Raw genomic sequence first — 18346 nt, forward strand, 5'->3', positions numbered from 1 at the left:
TGACCAGCCACCAGCTGGATTTAATCCACTTTCTGGGCCTGGCCATCCAACCAGTTTTTTGTTCATTGAAAAATGCACATGTCCAAGCCATGAACAGCCTCTTTCTCCAGGAAAATATTGTGGAGGACAGCATCAAATACTTTACTAAAGTCAGGTAGACTATATCCACAGCCTTTCCCTCATCCACTAACTGGGTCACCTTGTCATAGAAGGAGATGGGGTTGGTCAGGCAGCACCTGCCTTTCACAAACCTATGCTGCTTATTTCTAATCCCCTCATTGTCCTGTAGGTGCTGCATGGTGGCATTTAAGAGGATCTGCTCCAAAACTTTCCCCAGCACCAAGGTCAGACTGACAGGCCTGCAGTTCCCCTGTCCCTTCTTCCAGCCTTTCTTGTAGATGGGCATCATATTTGTTAACCTCCACTCAGCTAGGACCTCACCGATTAGCCAGGACTTCTGGTGAATGATGAAAAGTGGCTTGGCAAGCTCTTCCACCATCTCCAACAGCTCCCTCCAACAGGTCTCATAGATTTGTTCATGTCTAAGTGGTGTAGCAGGGCATTGACCATTTCCCCTTGGATTATGAGGGCCTCATTCTGCTCACCATCCCTGTCTTCCAGCTCAGGGAGCAGAGTACTTGGAGAACAACTGTCTGACTACTGAAGACTGAGGCCACAAAAAGCATTAAGGAAATCAACCTTTTAGTCATCCTTTGTCACTGTGTTTCCCCACACACATCATAAGAGATGGAGATTCTTCTTAGTTCTCCTTATGATGCTGATGTATTTCTGGAATTCTTTTTTTTGTTTGACCCCCGTTTCTTACTTCTCTGAGAATGAAGAAATATAATTTTATGATTGCTGTGCCCAAGACAGCCCCCAACTATGACATCAACGACAAGTCTTTGCTCACAAGCTACAGGTCCAAAAGGGCAGCTCCCCCAGCTGCTTCCTCACCAGCTCTGTCAGGACAGGAACCTCTTCCACACTCTACAGGAACCTCCTGGACTATTTAATCTCTGCTGTATTGTATTTTCTACAGACATCTGATACATTGAAGTCCCCAGTAAAAGCAAGGACTAGCAAAATCTTATTTTCTTGCATCATATAGTCATTGAGACCTTCCTAGCAAATGCTATGCAAAGTAGAGAAGGCATATGGTAACAGATCAAAAGGACTTTTTGGACCTTTTTTTTTAATTTGGCTGCAAACTGGCTTCCTACCATGCTGTCGTGCTTCAGAACTGATGCTTGCCAGCTATATTATCTGTGTTTACAAAGCCAGAAGGATGTGTTATGCTACAGAGGAACTAATAGGTTTATTTATTATATCTTTTTTATAGCAATGTAATTAGCAATATTATTATTGCTAAGCATCACTATCACCTCTTGTCAGCACCATATAACTCCAACATAAGTCACTGTGTGTTTTATATCCCAGAAAAAATTATTGGCTGAGTGAGTTTACATGATACTGTCTTGCTCATACTTCATGGGATTATATGGCTGTGTTCTTCTGGTAGGCTGAGGATTTGCTACAGTGAATGCTACAGCAAACCAGCATTATGACTACATGACTTACTGCACACAGCTCTCACCTCCGGTGGTTACCTATCCTTTCTTCCCTCAAGAACCCGGACTGTACTTCTGGTGAAGTAACTTTAAAACTTTAAAACTTACAGCAGCCTCAGAGTGAGTTACATGAAAAAGTCAGAATATCAGATTAGTGACAAGCAATTTTTATTTCTGGACTTGTACTGTTACTGTGACTGCCTTTGATGTAAGGGTTCTCTGAATAAAATAAAATTAAGTGGGGTATGGACAGAATTCAGATGCATGATAAAGTCAAACTTTGAATTCTGTCTTTTTTCTGAAATTTTTTCCCTTCTAGAGGTCATATTTGTTTTTAAAAAGGTCACATTTCCTCCAAATAAGCAGGATATAGATAATTTGAAATATAAGCCAACAGAAATGGGGAAATCAGCCACACTTCCAGCCAATGGGAGAACAGGGCAATGTCTTGAACTGACAACAACTTGGCACTTGCCAGGCCAAGAGCAAGCAAGGCCAGACAGAAAAGGTGTCAGGAAGAGATTCTGGCACTAGTAAAACTCATGCCAAACAACTACTATTAGCAAAATCAAATACATATTTACAGAATATATAAGGATGGATACACACTGGTCAAAACAACTATATTATCAGTACAAGTACTGATGAGGTGTCTTGTCCACAAGTAACAGACAAATCAAGACCTCAGATCACCAATTACACAGATGTGGTATCATTTGCTTTTTGGAAACTGAAACCATCAGCTCAGTACCAAAAACCCAGTCAGCTCAGTAACAAGGAAAAAGGGTTGGGTTCACGTTCATCATGTCACACTTGTTCCTCTGTGGAAAGGATACCTTTGAAAAGAAGGGAGAGCTCCTCTAAATTGAAGAAATCACAGTGCAATAATCTGAGAGACTGGGACAATGCAGTTAGATTTCAAAGAACTTCATCAAAGCAGTAGGGGAAAATGTTGGAAACAAATGCAAAGCCAGGTATAGTAGAAAGAAACAGAATAGTCCTTTCTTAAGTACTTTTTAAGTGTCACACTAAAATAGTCTTATCAGGTTTTCCCTGTCCCTCACCTGTTGATGTGTCAATGTATAAAAGAGTTAATGTTGAATATGGAGGAAGATGTGGTGCATCAAACATAATTACCTCTAGCATCTATATTCCATCCTTTTTTTTCTTCCCCAAGAAGGCAATCTTATTGTTTACTCTGAAAGGCGAAATCAAGGGTCAAGACAGAAACAACTCCATGAAAGCTTCTGCTATGTAGTAGAGAGACAACAGAAACTAAAGGTCTTTTCTGCTCCTGAAAGCTAAAACACTTGAAAGAATGAAGGTCTTAGTCAAACTCTATTACTGCAGGGAAATACGTCATATTGGTTTGACCCCTAAGTTCTGTTTGTGTTTGTGCACGTCCTTGTTTTTGTTACAGGAGAGAATCTCAGTAGAGCAATCAAAACAAAAACTCCTGTACGTGTACACATGTACCTACCTCTTGATAACTTTTGCATGACATTCCTGGGTAACCACTGAGATGTCTGGATCATACTGGAGTTTAAATATTTTAAAATTATAATATAATTGGAGTACTTCTCTATGTTCCTTCTTCCACTAACCAGTTCAGCTTTATGAAATATATTTCATTTCTTGAGCCTAAGGAGCTGTAGAGAGAGGATATTTGTAACCAGAGTTAATTTGCCCCTGTGGCTTCTTATTGACCAGGACAGATTATAATACTTTTCAGGACACTTTCTTTCTTTTGTTAATTAAAATGGTAGTTCACTACCTGTATACTCTACCTTCTTGAACTGCAGATAAAATTCATATCAGTGGCTGACAACAAAGTATAATGTACAGCACTGATACAAATTTTTAAAATACATTTTAAAACTCTCCAGGAAGCCTTGTATTCACATATATAATTTCCTTTTTCATTTGGTTCTAAATAAACAGGCTGTCGCTGCAGGAAAATAAAATAAAACATTTAGTTCTGGATTTTTCTCTTCAGGTGGCATAAAACTGGGATTCAGAAACTACTCTCAGGCAGCTTATTGGAGGACATTTTTTCATCCTACTGTTGCTCTGAGTAACTCCACTCTACAGCCTCTAGTCACCTCAACCTTATAAAAACTAAATGAAGAAGATATTAATTATTAAGTATCAGTTATAGAATAATAAAGTAATTTCCAATGTCATGGAAATGCCAGGAAATACATATATTTTCATAGTGTTTATATTTACTAAGAGAATTTGATTTTCATAGGAACCTTTACTGTAAAGCCTTTTCTTTAAAAAAAAAAAAACCAATCTCCAGTGTTGCCATTCTATCCAACCATCCTTGTGATGCTGATATAAAAATTTATGTATGGCATGTTGTGTGGCCAAATCTGGCCAGTTCTCAGAGCATCCTTCTATTCAGTGGGTCATTAGAAAAGCTGTACCTATTGCTTTAGGTGGAAGTTCAGTTTGTGAGGGGCAACCCAGCAAACATGGGTTTTCTTTCCCTGACCTGTTCTGCTCCCTGACTCTCTCAAAGCTTGGCCTTGCTGTGCCCGGTGCTTCTGTTGCCCTCCCTTCAATGCTTTTGTGAAGCTATCAGCATTGCCATGAAGTCAGCTCAGACAGTGCTGATGCTTTCTAGGGCACGCTAATAGAGTTACTGCTTTGTTCATTCAGTCTTGCATGGCCTTCTTAAGTGGAAGACAGCTGTGATCCTGAAATGTGGAAGGCAGTATTTTTAGGAACTGATCAAGTCTATTTTCTCCCCAAGCTAAGGATGACATGCCAATTCACAATCTCAGTTCATATCAGACTCTTCTGTCCTTCAGATAGCAGTGACTAGAAACATTTTGTTTTATCATCTCAGCTGGCGCATTTTCTTCTTAAATGCAGACTTTGTTACGGTGATCCATAACTGAGAATCCCTTCAGGCTTGTCTACTACATTGCACTCTATCAGATTCAAAGTGTGAAGAATCCTTGAAACCTCCAGTTACTTCAGAACACAGTTGCTTTCCCTCACAAGTGCTGTACCAGGAAGAACATATCACAACTCTGCTCCACAGGCTATGTTCAAACCTGGAAAATCAGGGTGCCAATAAAAAAGAACTTAAAAGGCCACAGTCATCTAGAAGAAAGAGGGCATCTGCAAACAAGGAACTCTTAGTCCAAGCGCCAGTGACATTCAAGAAAACCAGACACAGGGATGTGCCAATTACAGTTCTGAAGTGACCCCTTCTTGGTTGCATATGGATCCCAACCCTGGCTTTTTTAAAATAACTTTTAGTTGCCTATACTTTTTAGCTGCTACCAGTCCATTACATTTGGCACTTAAGTCAAATAGCTATGCTTTTTCTGCCAAATAAACTACATGTTAGTAAAGCTGCTATTTTGAAGGGCCTTTACTTTGAAGCTTTGTGGATTTAAACGCCCTAATACAGATATTCTGCTGTGACATTGTGCTGTGAATGGGACATACAAGGATCATCTTTGTGAACCGTGCACTGTACACTAGGGGAGCAACTGTTCAGTGTTTACCGATACCTACCTAATACTCAATAAAGACTGTACTAATCCATCCTTGGAGGGTGGAGGGGAATAGTAGGAAAAAATTCTCCTGCCTTGTGTTATTTTGCTGCTTTCATTTAGCAGCACTGCACTTCAGTGGTAAGTCAATGAATCAGATACAGGCTATGACCTTTTGGGCGACCTTGGGCCACTTACCTCTCTGTGCCTCTCTTTTGTTTCCCCTCTGTAGTTTCCTTTAAAAGCACAGCATAAAATTATGCAGAGCTAATTCTGTCTTTGGAGAGCATTTTCCATCCTAGCAGGACCCCACCACTGGCTGTTAATTCCAGGATTTTAGGCTCATGATTAAGTTACTGCAATGTAACAAGGTACCTTACATCTGTTGCTCATTAGGGGGACTTGTCTGAGCGAGGGTAAATGACTACATCTGAACTAGTCATCTTGACTTTCTCTGTAGTCACTGAAAAAAATTTGTCACTCTTAGGTTTCGTTCCGCAGTAGACAACTAACATATATCAGATGAATCATGTTCCCCAAATGCCTATTTCTCTCCATTGATTATGAAGAGTGTCTGGAAGAAATAGCTGAGACGAAGATTTCCACACTGCGGTAGTCTAAAGTTATGTGGAAATTACTTTCCTAGTAACTGCTCATATATCTGCTGTTTGTCCCAAACAAAAGTGAACTTCTTTGATACAACATGCAACTAACTCTATGACCTAGGTCAAGTTTTCTTACACTTATTCTGAGCTAAACACACACATGCAGTTGACACGGCTCAGTGGATGCATATTTAATGCATCACCCATTCATTCACCTTATTTTTGTAAAGGCACCATTCTATTACATTTTTTTACCATCAGCCTACTTTGTAACCAAGTTTTATCTATGACCATTCTTTATTTCCTCTCTTTGACTGTACAAACTGAGGGAAAACTCACTCTTTCCACTGGCTCTTTGTTTGAAGTGGTTTAACCTCAGTCACCAGCCAAGCCCCACCCAGCCACCAAGCCCCACCCAGCCACTCTCCCAGCAGCAGGGTGGGGCAGAGAATCAGAGCGGTAAAAGGTAGAAAACTGGTGGGTTGAGACAAAGACAGTTTAATATGGAAAGCAAAAGCTGAGCGCAAAAGCAAAGCAAAATAAGGCATTAATTCACTGCTACCTGTGGGCAGGCAGGTAGGTGTTCAGCCATCTTTAGGAATGCAGGGCCTTATAATGGTGGTAACAGTGACTTGGGAAGACAAACCCATCATTTCAAAGGTCCCCTCCTTCTTCCCCCCACTTTATGTACTGAGAATGATGTCACCTGGTCTGGAATGTCCCTTTGGTCAGTTTGGGTCACCTGTCCCGGCTGTGTCTCCTCCCAGCCTCCCAGTCACCCCCAGCCCCCTCCCCAGCATGGCGCTACGAGAAGCAGAAAAGGCCTTAGGCTCTGTGTAAGCCCTGCTCAGCAATAACAAAAACATCTCTGTATTATCATTCCCTGTGTTCAGCACAATTCCAAAACACAGCCCCATACCTGCTCCTGTGAAGAAAATTAACTCTACCCAAGCTGAAGCCAGCACACCATGTTTATCTTATTCTCTCAAGCAGAGTAACCTCAGTTTGCACCTCTTTCTTAGTTTTCCTTTCCCTTTTACTGATAATATCCCCTCTTTCTATGCAGCCTTCTCAATGCTCCCTATGAAGGACACGGTAAAAATGAACTGAATTTTAATAGCTAAGTACTGGAAAAATTTAAAATGCAGACTGTAGGCATGAGTGTAAACTATTTTGTAAATCAGCAGTCTTACAATTTTTAAATCAGGCTGTAGTATGAATGTAAGATTGCTTTAAAGCAAATACTTGTAAAGATGCAAAAAGCTAGAAAGGCACCCTTGAAAATATTTTTTCGTAGTATGTCTATGGGGGATAATATTCCCAAGTAAAATCTCTTTTTGTTGTTATTGTTGTAGCTGCATGTAGAAACAACAGAGCTGTTTCTAAAATGTAAACAGATTTTAATGTAGATTTCCAAATACCCACCTAAGAATTTGTTATTGAAATATGGTTGTTTACCTATGGTATAGAAATTACAGAGATATACAACATAAGTTTGATGTCTATTGTATACATTTCTAGCTGTATCAAATATTTAATACCTGATATTCTTTGGGATTTGTTAGCATCTCCTTTCAAACTTGCCTGCGGCAATTACAAGATGGAATGTAAAAAGTGGTTTTGATTATCGTTTTGGATTGTCACCTTGACAGTTTGGGTTGGGTTTTACAGACATGGAGAAAGAACACACACAGATGCACACAATTGCTCCTTTTCACTTTGCATCCCCTTCCCAGTAGACAATGCTCAACAGAAATGGCTCAGGAGCAGAATACACATTAAAGGATTACCAAGTGGAGCTATTTGAGGGAAACCTGGTTCATTATTTGGAGACAGGAATATGTAAGTGGCCAGCTTCATCTATAAATTGCTATTGCTTGGGGATTGCAGATAGACCTTAGTGGGTATTTGAGCGGTCAAGTCAAATACACTGCTGCCAACAAAAACAGGAGGAGGAGGAAAAACAGGTGGAAGGAAACAGAAGAGGGAATAGAAATTTAAAGAGCAAGAGAGGAAAAATGAAGTATCTTTAGCTTTTGTTGCCTGTTCAATAAAAAGAAAATGTTTAACAACAAGAGTAGTCTAAGGTCATTGCTTTAATTTTTAATCTAGGCTGGAGGATGCAAGAAGAGTGCTAATGCACCTGTTTATGTGAATATCCTTTAAATATGAAACCTATTTGCTGGTTTGAGTACCTTACTGGCTCTTAGCTTGCAGGTCCCCTGTAGGGCAAAGGCTGCACATGGCCACCTGTTCTAGCAGTGCCCATCAATCCCTTTTTTTTGTCCACTGGGAAAAGACATTTTGTCACAAGTGAATGGGAAGCTTACCTGAGTGTCAGACAGTGGGAGACCGAGTTCCATTAACTATTTATTTGTAGTTGGGCATCGTGTTTGTTTTGAGGCAGACAGAAGGCTGCTGTTTGCACAATAACTGAGCAGACTGTTCTGGCCGCCGAATCCTAGGCATGAGGAACACTCAGATGCATGATTTTATCATGAGGAAAGGAGAAGGAAATACTAGTGCAAGGTACAGCTCTGTGTTTTTTCTTTCTGACTCTTCTTTCACAGCATGACTGCAAGTTGAGTTTCTGAGATTTTTTGTAAATGACATCTAAGGATCATAATAAATTATTAACATCCATCTTTACATCAGTTTTGCACATAGCTTTCCCCTGAAATCCACAAGCCTTTGTGAAGCATAGAGACTTTTTTCCTTTTCATTTAAGTATTTTATTACTATAGTGCCAACTGTTGCTGTTATCATTGAATGTCTTTCAGCATTTCCATTAGAAACCTTGTGTTCAAGGTATTTATAACCTACCTATTTTACTTCATGTTTTTTTGCAATTTTCCATAGAAGATTTTCAGCATGGAGTAGATGGTGCTGTCTCTCCTTGCAATATTTGAATTGGACACCTATAGCTATTCTGGACTGACAATTTCAAAAGGTAAAGGGGGCCTCAGGTACCATAAGTTTCCTACAAAATAGTATTTGAGAAAGATGTAAGAAAAAACCATGAATTTTGCAATTTGAAAAAGAAAATTGCAAAAATTTTTATTTTTCAAATAGATTTGATCAATGGAGTCATGACTGCACAATGTGTTGATAGGGAAAGGATGTTTTTCTTCACCATAGGAAAAAAAAAATAAAACCATATGCTTAAATACCATATTTCATGCAAACCTATGCTTTCAATATTAACCTGTGAATCCTACATTATTAACCTATTTATCCCTAACACTTAAGAATGCACAGAAGTAGTGAGTTTAATGAACATGTCTTTAAAACATATGGTGAAGTGCTTTAAGTTGCAGGCAATTACGTAGTTCTGTGAAAAATGATGAGCTGTACTGTTGTCATAATAAAAAAATCCTTCCCGTTGGTTTCCACTATTGCTGCAGTCAAAGGAGTTACAATATTACTCTTATGCAGAAATCTGGGCAATGCCATCTTATTGACTTAATGCCTAATCTAAAACCTAATGAGGTAAAAGGACTATTTCCTTCTACTTCAGTAGTCACTGGAGTCTCATGGTTCATTCTAACAGTTCTCTTGTACCCTAATAACTGAGATAATCAGCTGCAAATAAAAAGCCAGCAAAAGATTTTGGATCTTTGTTAGATTTTTGCCAGTTTTTATTCTACCCAACTCACCCTTGTACTAGAAGACCAATCATCTTTTGGCCTGATGTAAAAAAAAAAAAAAAAGTGAAAATTATGTGGGATGAGAGATGAGTAGAGAGTGTTTTCCTGAGTTTGTTTTACTTTTAGATAATCTTGATGGATGAGTCATTGAAGAGAGGAAGCTGCCATTCATGTCAGTACTCAAAGAAAGAAGCAGGAGAAGAAAATCTGGAAACCATAAATGTTTTCTTACAGGAAGGTTGTCAAATTGAACAAAATTCAGGATTCTTTTTCCTCCTAAAAGACATTATAACATACTGGAGCTTAATCTGCTAGTTTGCTTTCCTAAGTGTAGGTTATTATAGTCTGTATATTACTTACCATTGCACTTTGACATGCCTCAGGCACTGCATTGCAAAGCATCCCCATTTTGGAACAGCTATAGGTTATGTGACTTGGCTTCTGAGGCTGTTTACTGCCATCCAGCAACTGCTCCCATTGGAAGAGCATATTTTGGAGCAAAATTGGCTCTGCTGTGATCAGGCAATGTTATCCTGTTCTTTTCTTCTGTCTCAAATGCTGAGACTTCTGACCTATAGCAGCCTTTTTCATTGGAATGTGAAAAACAATGACTGAATAAATGTGCAAAGACTCCACCCCTCAGCAAAGTAAAAATGCAAATCACACAAAACAGACCTCATTACAGGTGGCTAGGGAAGAAAAAAAAAAAAAAAAGAAAAGCTGCCAGGTGCAAGTAGCTGGCATTTCAGAATATCAAGTAAAACCTATGTAGAAAGAGATTATTTCCTACAAATTAAAAATCTCAGAATCTTACAATATTCAGCCAAACTGGAAAACGTTTTGTTTTCAACCAGTGAATTCATTTTATTTATATTGTTGTAGATTTTGAAGCTCAAATAACTAATATCATCATAGTTTCAAATTATTTAAAAAAAGAATTTTCTTTTTTATTTGGGATTAGGCTAGACATGAGGAACTGCATACTTATAATTAGTTGAATAGTAAATTATTTCATAGCAACATGCTATGAACAGGAATCCATTTACACTCTGCTATATACAATTGCTATGCAAAAACATGATGGGAGTTGTTTTAATTTAGTCTAAAAGTAGCACTAAATAAAGTGGGGGGGGAAGTTCTACACAAGGCAGCATGGAGCTGGTTTGTTCTCTACCTTTACTTATCAAGAATAATCCCAAGGGAGGAAAAGCATGCTTTATCACTATTGCAATAAGCACAAAATATTTTCTTTATTGACAGAAAGATTGAATGGTGAGATGATTTTTTTTGGTCTGAATCTAGAGTTGAGGAGATTTCTAATCAGAGAGGTCCCTATTCTAGCAAAGAGATAAGGAGACTTCTGTGGCTGGAAGCTTAGGCCAGTTGTCTTCTGATTAGAAATAAACATTAGATATTTTTTAGCACTAAAGGTCATTATATAGTTGCATGTATTACCAAAGGATTTGCTTGGCAGTGTCTTACTGTTTTAAATTAAGTTTATGCATCCTTTGGAAAGAGATGTTATAGTTCATCCACAAGGTGTTAGTTCTGATGCAACAATTATTGAGTGAAAATTTGTCTTTTGTGTCACAAGATGATTATGACAGTGGATTAGAAACATAAAAATCTATGAATTACTGAAAGTCAGGTGACTTTCCTGTTTTGAAAGACTTAGATCAGAGTAGTCAGCATCATGGATAGCTCCCTCAGTATTGTACATATTAGATATGCAACCCAAATGTTATCAAAGCCGCATGGGAAAGTGTCTGCATTCATTCTGATGAGGGGCGTGGACTATCTTAAAAATTGTATATCTGTACAAAGATATGAATGTCATTTAGGGCCTTCTTTAAGCCAGCTGTATATTTCTAATGTGTTATCATCAGACAGTACCTTGACTGCAAATAAATTATTTGCCCCAGATTTTCACTTTAACTGTACCTTTACATATTACAGAGCATTGATATCTATCCTTCACACTAACGACATTCTGAAAATAATTTCACATTTTCCAGATATAATGAAGCTGTGCTCTGAAAAATATAAATGCAACAAGGAAGAACATTGTTTCCCATCCACGGCTTTGATTTACTGGCTGTCTCCAGGGAGCTTCACATTACACAGTGTTACTCCAAAATATTCTAAGTACTCCCTATAACTACACAAAGCACAGGACATGCCACATTTTCCTTCTCCTTCACTGTAAACATTGGATAAATCATTATAACATATATTTGATAGATTTTATTTATTAATCCATAGCAGTTTCAAAAAAATAATGACCCAAAGTTCAGGTGAGTAGTTTAAATAAATATATTCATTCAATCTTCTTTGACACTCTACAAGTGTATTTTGGAATATATCTGTATGTTGATTTTTTTTTTTAATTTTGCAGGCTGGAGGGATTATTTGTTGATTGTATAAATTTTTTTGTGGTTTTCACCAATATAATATTATGTATTGTATTATGTATCTATTGATTTTTTTTTGCTTTAAAATCATTAAGGCAAGCACATATTTATATGTTACAATACATATACAATACATATGCACATCACAGTCCATGTGCAACAATACTTTTTTACTAGTCTGTGTTATATGTGCCAATCTATCAAGCTGGTGAGAAGATTGAATATGTCACTTTTTGGTTTAGGACATGTGTAGCTCATCTAAAGAGACAGAGTGTTTAATTTTGCTTCTGAAATTTATTTTGTTTGAGCTACTAGAAAGGAGATGGACTCTGTGGCTAACCTGGGCAAAAGATGAATTGCAATGTAACACCAGAAAGGAAGTTACAGACTGCTGCCTTTAGACCTAGACTGCAGGTGACCTTTATAGACATATACAGCCTCCCCATGTCTTTTTATTGTTTTTTTTCCCTGCAGGATTTTGTCTCAACAACCCACACTGTTTTCAGTGTTGCCTTTCTCACCTCTCTGGAGGCTTCCTTAGAGCCCTTTTTCAGCAGCCTGAATGAAGTGGCACAGCCTGACCACATCAGAGCTGAACCACCAGTGTTGACGCCCAAACCTTGCCATCTGCCCCCGTGGCTGCTGGGGCAGGAGCTTACAGCAGGATCTGAGAGGGTTGCAGGATGAATATGAATTTGGCATCCTCAGGAATATTCATCACTTTTCTTTATGGCCAGAAACCTTTCCTTTCCTTTCCTAGTATTAATAAAGACTAGGACTCCTTTGTTCTTTACTAAGCTTCTGCAATTAGCTACTTTTATAGACAAATAAATTGGGCTTTTTTTCTGAACTATTATAGATTTTTTTTAGGTGTAGTACTTTTTTAGTTCTAGATATATTTTAAAATGTCAGTCAAATAGCAGATATGTTTCCAAGACAAGTACACATCTAATAAAGTGCTGTTTGACCTGATTTTCTTTGACATGCTTGTAGAGCACTGAAAGAGGAAGGAGCTATGAATATCATGTTTACAAGATGGAGTACTGAGTCATGGGGAGTTAGGTACCAGAGAATAGAAATCTTCAACAGAGTAAGTAGATAAATTTCACAGAATCATAGAATGGGCCAGGCTGGAAGGGGCCACAGTGGGTCTTCTGGTTGAACCTCTGCTCAGGCAGGATCATCCTAGAGCACATGGCACAGGATGGTGCCGAGAAGGTTCTTCGATATCCCCAGTGAAGGAGGCTCCACATCCTCTCTGGCCAGCCTGTTCCAGGGCTCGGTCACCTGCACAGTAAAGAAATTCTTCCTCATGTTCAGGTGGAACCTCCTGTATATCAGTTCCTGCCTATTGCCTGCGGTCCCAGTCTAGTGCCTCTGTCAAACAATTCTCAGTCAAACAGAAACAAAGGCTATGTCTTTTTCACTGATGACAGGCTGTAGCGCTGAAGGATATATTGAATCCTTTGAAGCTTTTCATTTCAAGAGGAACTTACAGCATCTTCTAATTTTATTTAACGATAGTCTAGGACGAGTAAAAAAAAATAAATAAAAAGGGAAAAGAAAATATTCATGGTGTGTTTAATATCTCCTTATTCATATATAGTGTTATATACATAATATATGTGCACGAGGGCTTATCTCCCTTATGACATTCATCTTCACCTGTGAGAAGAGAAATAATAAGTCACTGGTGACTATTGCACTTGACTTATGCCTCTACATCAGAGAAGATAAATGCCAATAGAAAGATCAAGTCTTTTGTATTCTTTTCTAGGGGAGAAGGAATTTATCACAGGGATATTGGAATTTATCTAAATCAGATACAGATGATTTCATCACAGTAATGAGGGAATCCTTATTGCATGCTGACAACGTCTATGTTTTGAGTCTAGTTTCATTTTTTTATATACTGTTTAACCTATAAAACGGACTCCTACTTTTAATTCAATGCATGTTGGAGCTCTCAATTCCTACTGAACTCCACTGGGGAGGAATTATTTGGCTAAGGGAGAAAAGGAGAAACAAAAGAATGAATGGGGAGGAGAGCAAATATGAGAATTTATGTAAAAGAAAATCAGTTGATATACAACTAAGGCATTTGTTTTTGTGCACATAAAATGCAATATGTCATTATAAATTGTGCACTTCCTGATTCCTTCTAATTTAACACCATTTTAATATAGATTTTTTGCATGCAGGTAATATCTATTGTAGATATAAGTGCAGTAGAACCGCTTTCCAGATACTCCATTTGAAAAATATCAACAAAATTTCCTTCAAGGTATTATTTCAGAGGTTCTTTTTATCACTTGTCTGTACTTCCTTCTCTATTGCCTTTCTATTTGCAGTAAGAAAAGCATTTTGATCAAAAGTATAGGTCCTGTTCCTATGGTTTTGTTTTACCCTCTAAGACCAGGAAGAACTGAATTCCTTCAGTCCCTAGAAAATGTCCTGATGATATTCCAGAAAAGGAATTTGATCAGAGAGATCACAGCCCAGTTCTTCAGAGGTGCATATGGTAGGAACTGTTTTGAGAACAAGCCCGATGCACTTCAGCTGCCATAATAATATATTTGGGCTGAGAGATACCTGCAAAAATTACAGTGTGACATTGACAGCAGCCATAAGGTGGAGGAGGTTAATTAGAAGGAAGTCAAAATACTTTTTTTATGCTCAGTAAATCAGATAGTACGTGACTACAGTAAAAGGGATAGAGTAAAACACATGGTAATGTTGTGACTGTATGTAGTGAATTACATTGCATTTGTTAGTATAGGCTAGGCTGTTTATAAGGAAATTTCAATCAGAAGAATCTCTAGGCTCAAATTACAGACAACTCTGATTTGTGAAAGGTTCATATTATAGATTTTTGAAGTATCAGTATTGCCTGATGTTGCAATATAAAAATTTTTGTAGTGACATGCCCTGCTGATTGTCAGTTTGCATTATGACGCTGTATTTCAGAAATCACAGCCCCATCTAACCTCCCCACTTTTCCATTTATGGAAAGCAAATGGGCACTGAATAATTCCAGAAAGCATGAATTTCAAAGGGTCAGGAACTTGGAAGCAATTTTAAAATTGTTGTTTCATGGACTAAATAGTTAGAACTGTGACTACTTAAACTGGGATTTTAAAAAGGAGGGAACATGTTTCATTTCAAGAACTCAGTGTAATAAATAGTTTATAAAATATTTCCACCTTTATTTTATACAAATAAATCTAATGTATTATAACAATAAGAAATAAGTTCATTAAAAAGCCTCTCTGTATACCATAGCTATCCCTTTCAGTCTTTAAATATTTTATGTAACAGTCATAAAGTTGTTGTTGGAAGTATGTGAATTCTGCATGTGCTATCTAAATAAATACTTTGTGTATACTTTTAAGTTTATATTTGTGTTGAGACTAATATACTGCAACCTTGAGCACAGTGGGAGCAATGTGAATCAAGGGAGCCATCAACCAGGCTGATTAGACTGCCCACTGAGCACAAGTGATATCAAAACAGGCAAGTTTTGGCCAGCATTACAAGCAGAATGCAGCAGGAACTGCAGGCATGTTATACAAAGTGGGATGCTGTTGGCACTTCTAAAATAGCAAGATGTAGCAAAAATGGCCCAATCACCCCAAAATGTATCTCTGAGTGATCAGTGGTTCTCATGGGAATGATGGGACACTGCTAGTGGAATTGAAAACTAAATCACAGCCTTCACTGTTCACACAGTTATGGATGTACATGTTTATATATAATCTGTCCACATATCTGTCAACATTACTATTCATGACTGCTGTGGCACCTTGGTATGCTGGTGATATTTCAGTGAAAGAAAGCAACATGGTTTTCTTTCTTAGGAAAGAATTGTATCTGCATGTAAACAGATTTGCAAAATCTGTTTTTGCAAATCAGATCTTATCTGATTTTAACATTTGGTTACTAACTTCTCCTCAACATGAAGCTACTTAAAATGCCAGCACTGTATAGCATGCAGTCCAGTGTCCATCACTTTGTTGTATCACTTAAGGAACATATTCAATTCAACAGTTTATTATTTTAGAGAGATAGCTTTCGTTCCCTCCTTTTTACACATGACGACTTTTAAAAAGAGGAAGTTAAAAAACAGAAAAAGAAAAGGTACTTAGGAAAATTATCCAAACATTTTAAATCTCCTGCTTTGAATAAGACTTTTAAGTCCTTCAGTTTTGGGGAGGCATCATCTACTGTTTACAACAATGAAATGCTTTTCACAGTTTTTAAAAGTGCTTTGTTCCTATCCCTACAATAGACAATGTTTGTGTCAAAATACATGCGAAATGAGAAAAATTTTTGACATTAAAAATAAATTTTAAAGAGGATTCACCACTTGAAATTTTGGCAGTTTGAACCTGCCCCCTCAACTATCATAACTGACCTTCATGAGGTCTTAGTGTTATGTACAGCTACAAGGAGTTGCAATTTCAATATAAACTTGAAAACAGATGACCATCAATGAGGAGAATTTTGTGGACTTCTTGGGAAATCTATCAGACTCTTCCTGCCTGGAGCTAATTCAAGCTACTGGCCCCTTCAACAAAGCAAATCAAATCAAAACTTGTTGTTTAAAATAATTTCATTCTGCTTGGCCATAGTACAGGCTGCTCTTCTTGGGGAGTTCCTCTTCATAAACATCAATTTCCTAAACCCTAAGTCTTTAGTCAGAATTCAAATGAAGTATGTCCACAGTAAATCATAGTATATCATGCTTTTTGAGTGTGAGTAAAACATATTTACAGACTACATGATATAGTTCTGCTGCTGAAGGCTCAGCAACTTTGATAACTTCTTCCCATTTCTCCACGTTGCCATGATCCCATGGCATTCTCATAAGAAAAGTTATTTTGCTTCAGTTCAGCAGTGTTTGTTCACAGCCCTAACTGTTGTTTTTCATATTCTGAATATAAAACTGTTCTGATGGATATATTTATGCTTTATGAAACCAAAATGTCAGTGGCCTTTGGTCCAAGTAATAAAATCAGCTCTTACACAGAAACAAGCAGTACTATTAAGATTTTAAACATCATCATAAACTATCATAAGTCACTCAGTACATCATCTTCAGGTACAAGATCTTTTGGTCTGTTCTACCCAACATCCATCAATCAAAGTTTATAGGCTCACAAATTGCTTGGCCAGCACTCAGTAGTTATATTTTAGCCATATCTATACTGCAAATAATGTCCACAGAGAAAACACAAGGTAAATGCCTGGTGTTTGATGTGGTTTGCTTTCTTAATTTATCAACAAAATTGATGTATTTCCCTCTTTGTTGATGTACTCACTTCTTGGATGTAGGTGTTACAGGTGCATCCATATCTTCTGTGAAGGCTTTTCTGTTATTATGTCTCACTCTCACATAATGATCATAACTGAATCTAAATAAATGACATATTAGTTCTGCTTCTTTTGCTTCATGAGTTTTGTACATTTCAAATTTAGCAACTTTTTCTTTTCAAGCTGTGCACTAGAATAGTATAGTGATTTATCTTGATGGCAAGAGTTACAGGAAAGGCACATAAAAATGAATTTTCTACTTTCTTTGGCCAGTATTGTCTCAAGTCAGCCCTTTTACACAAGCAAGAAATTTCTGAAAAAAAAAACAAAACTAAACCTTGTCCTATGTATGGACATACATAGATGACTGAAAACTTGAATTTCATATTACAATCATGATAAGAATTTGGATTCTGCATCTATTACAAAACACACTAGGTCAAGGGCAATGCATCAGAAGAGATGTCCCTACCATGCTTATGATCCAGGTTCAAGGAAAAGAAAGTTGTTGCTGTAATTATGTGAATAGTATCACCTCAAGTGTACCAAATGGGAAATTGTCCCAAACCTCTTCTTTTTTGTAGTTACTATTTTAATATTAATTCCATGTTCTGTAAAATCTTGCACTATAATTTTAGTTTCATTTCATTCATCAGAAGTATTTGTTGCTTTCTTTCTCAAAACCTCCCCCAGGTCTGTATTGCTCTGTGGTTTAGTAAGTATGTTAACCAAGAATCAGCACAGTTCATAAAGAATCATCCCAGCACTGTCATACAATTCATACATCATCAATTACTTGCACAGGCAGAGTGAGCAGTGCTCTTTATTAAGCTACTCTGAAATAAAATACCTTTAAATTTTAAAACTGTGATCACTTTCTGAGCACAGGGTATTTCAAACTCTTCCTTTCAAATCCCCAGCCCAAGACTCTCTCATCTCTCAAGGATAACCAAATAGTTAAAGCGGTACTTGGAATAATAAATTCTTAGATAAAGCAAGCATAGGAGAATATTTTTATTCTTAATAAGTCAGTTTATATCTGTCTGCCTCATATTTCAAAAACAGTAATTTGCTTTATTAAGACTGGTGTAAATAGACTTCTACATTGCTGTTGGTTTTGTTGCAATTAAATGACCCACTCTTTCTCTTAAAATTATCTTGTAGCCAAGTATTCAATTTTTTTACCTTGGATTCCCAAACTAACTTTTCATTAGATACTTAGGTTTGATAAGTATGGTCTCCATGCTAAGACAGAAAAGAGTAACACTGGCAAAGGCTCTCAGCAAT

This window comes from Molothrus ater, chromosome 3 (assembly GCF_012460135.2).
Source record: "Molothrus ater isolate BHLD 08-10-18 breed brown headed cowbird chromosome 3, BPBGC_Mater_1.1, whole genome shotgun sequence".
In the NCBI taxonomy this organism is placed as follows: domain Eukaryota; kingdom Metazoa; phylum Chordata; class Aves; order Passeriformes; family Icteridae; genus Molothrus; species Molothrus ater.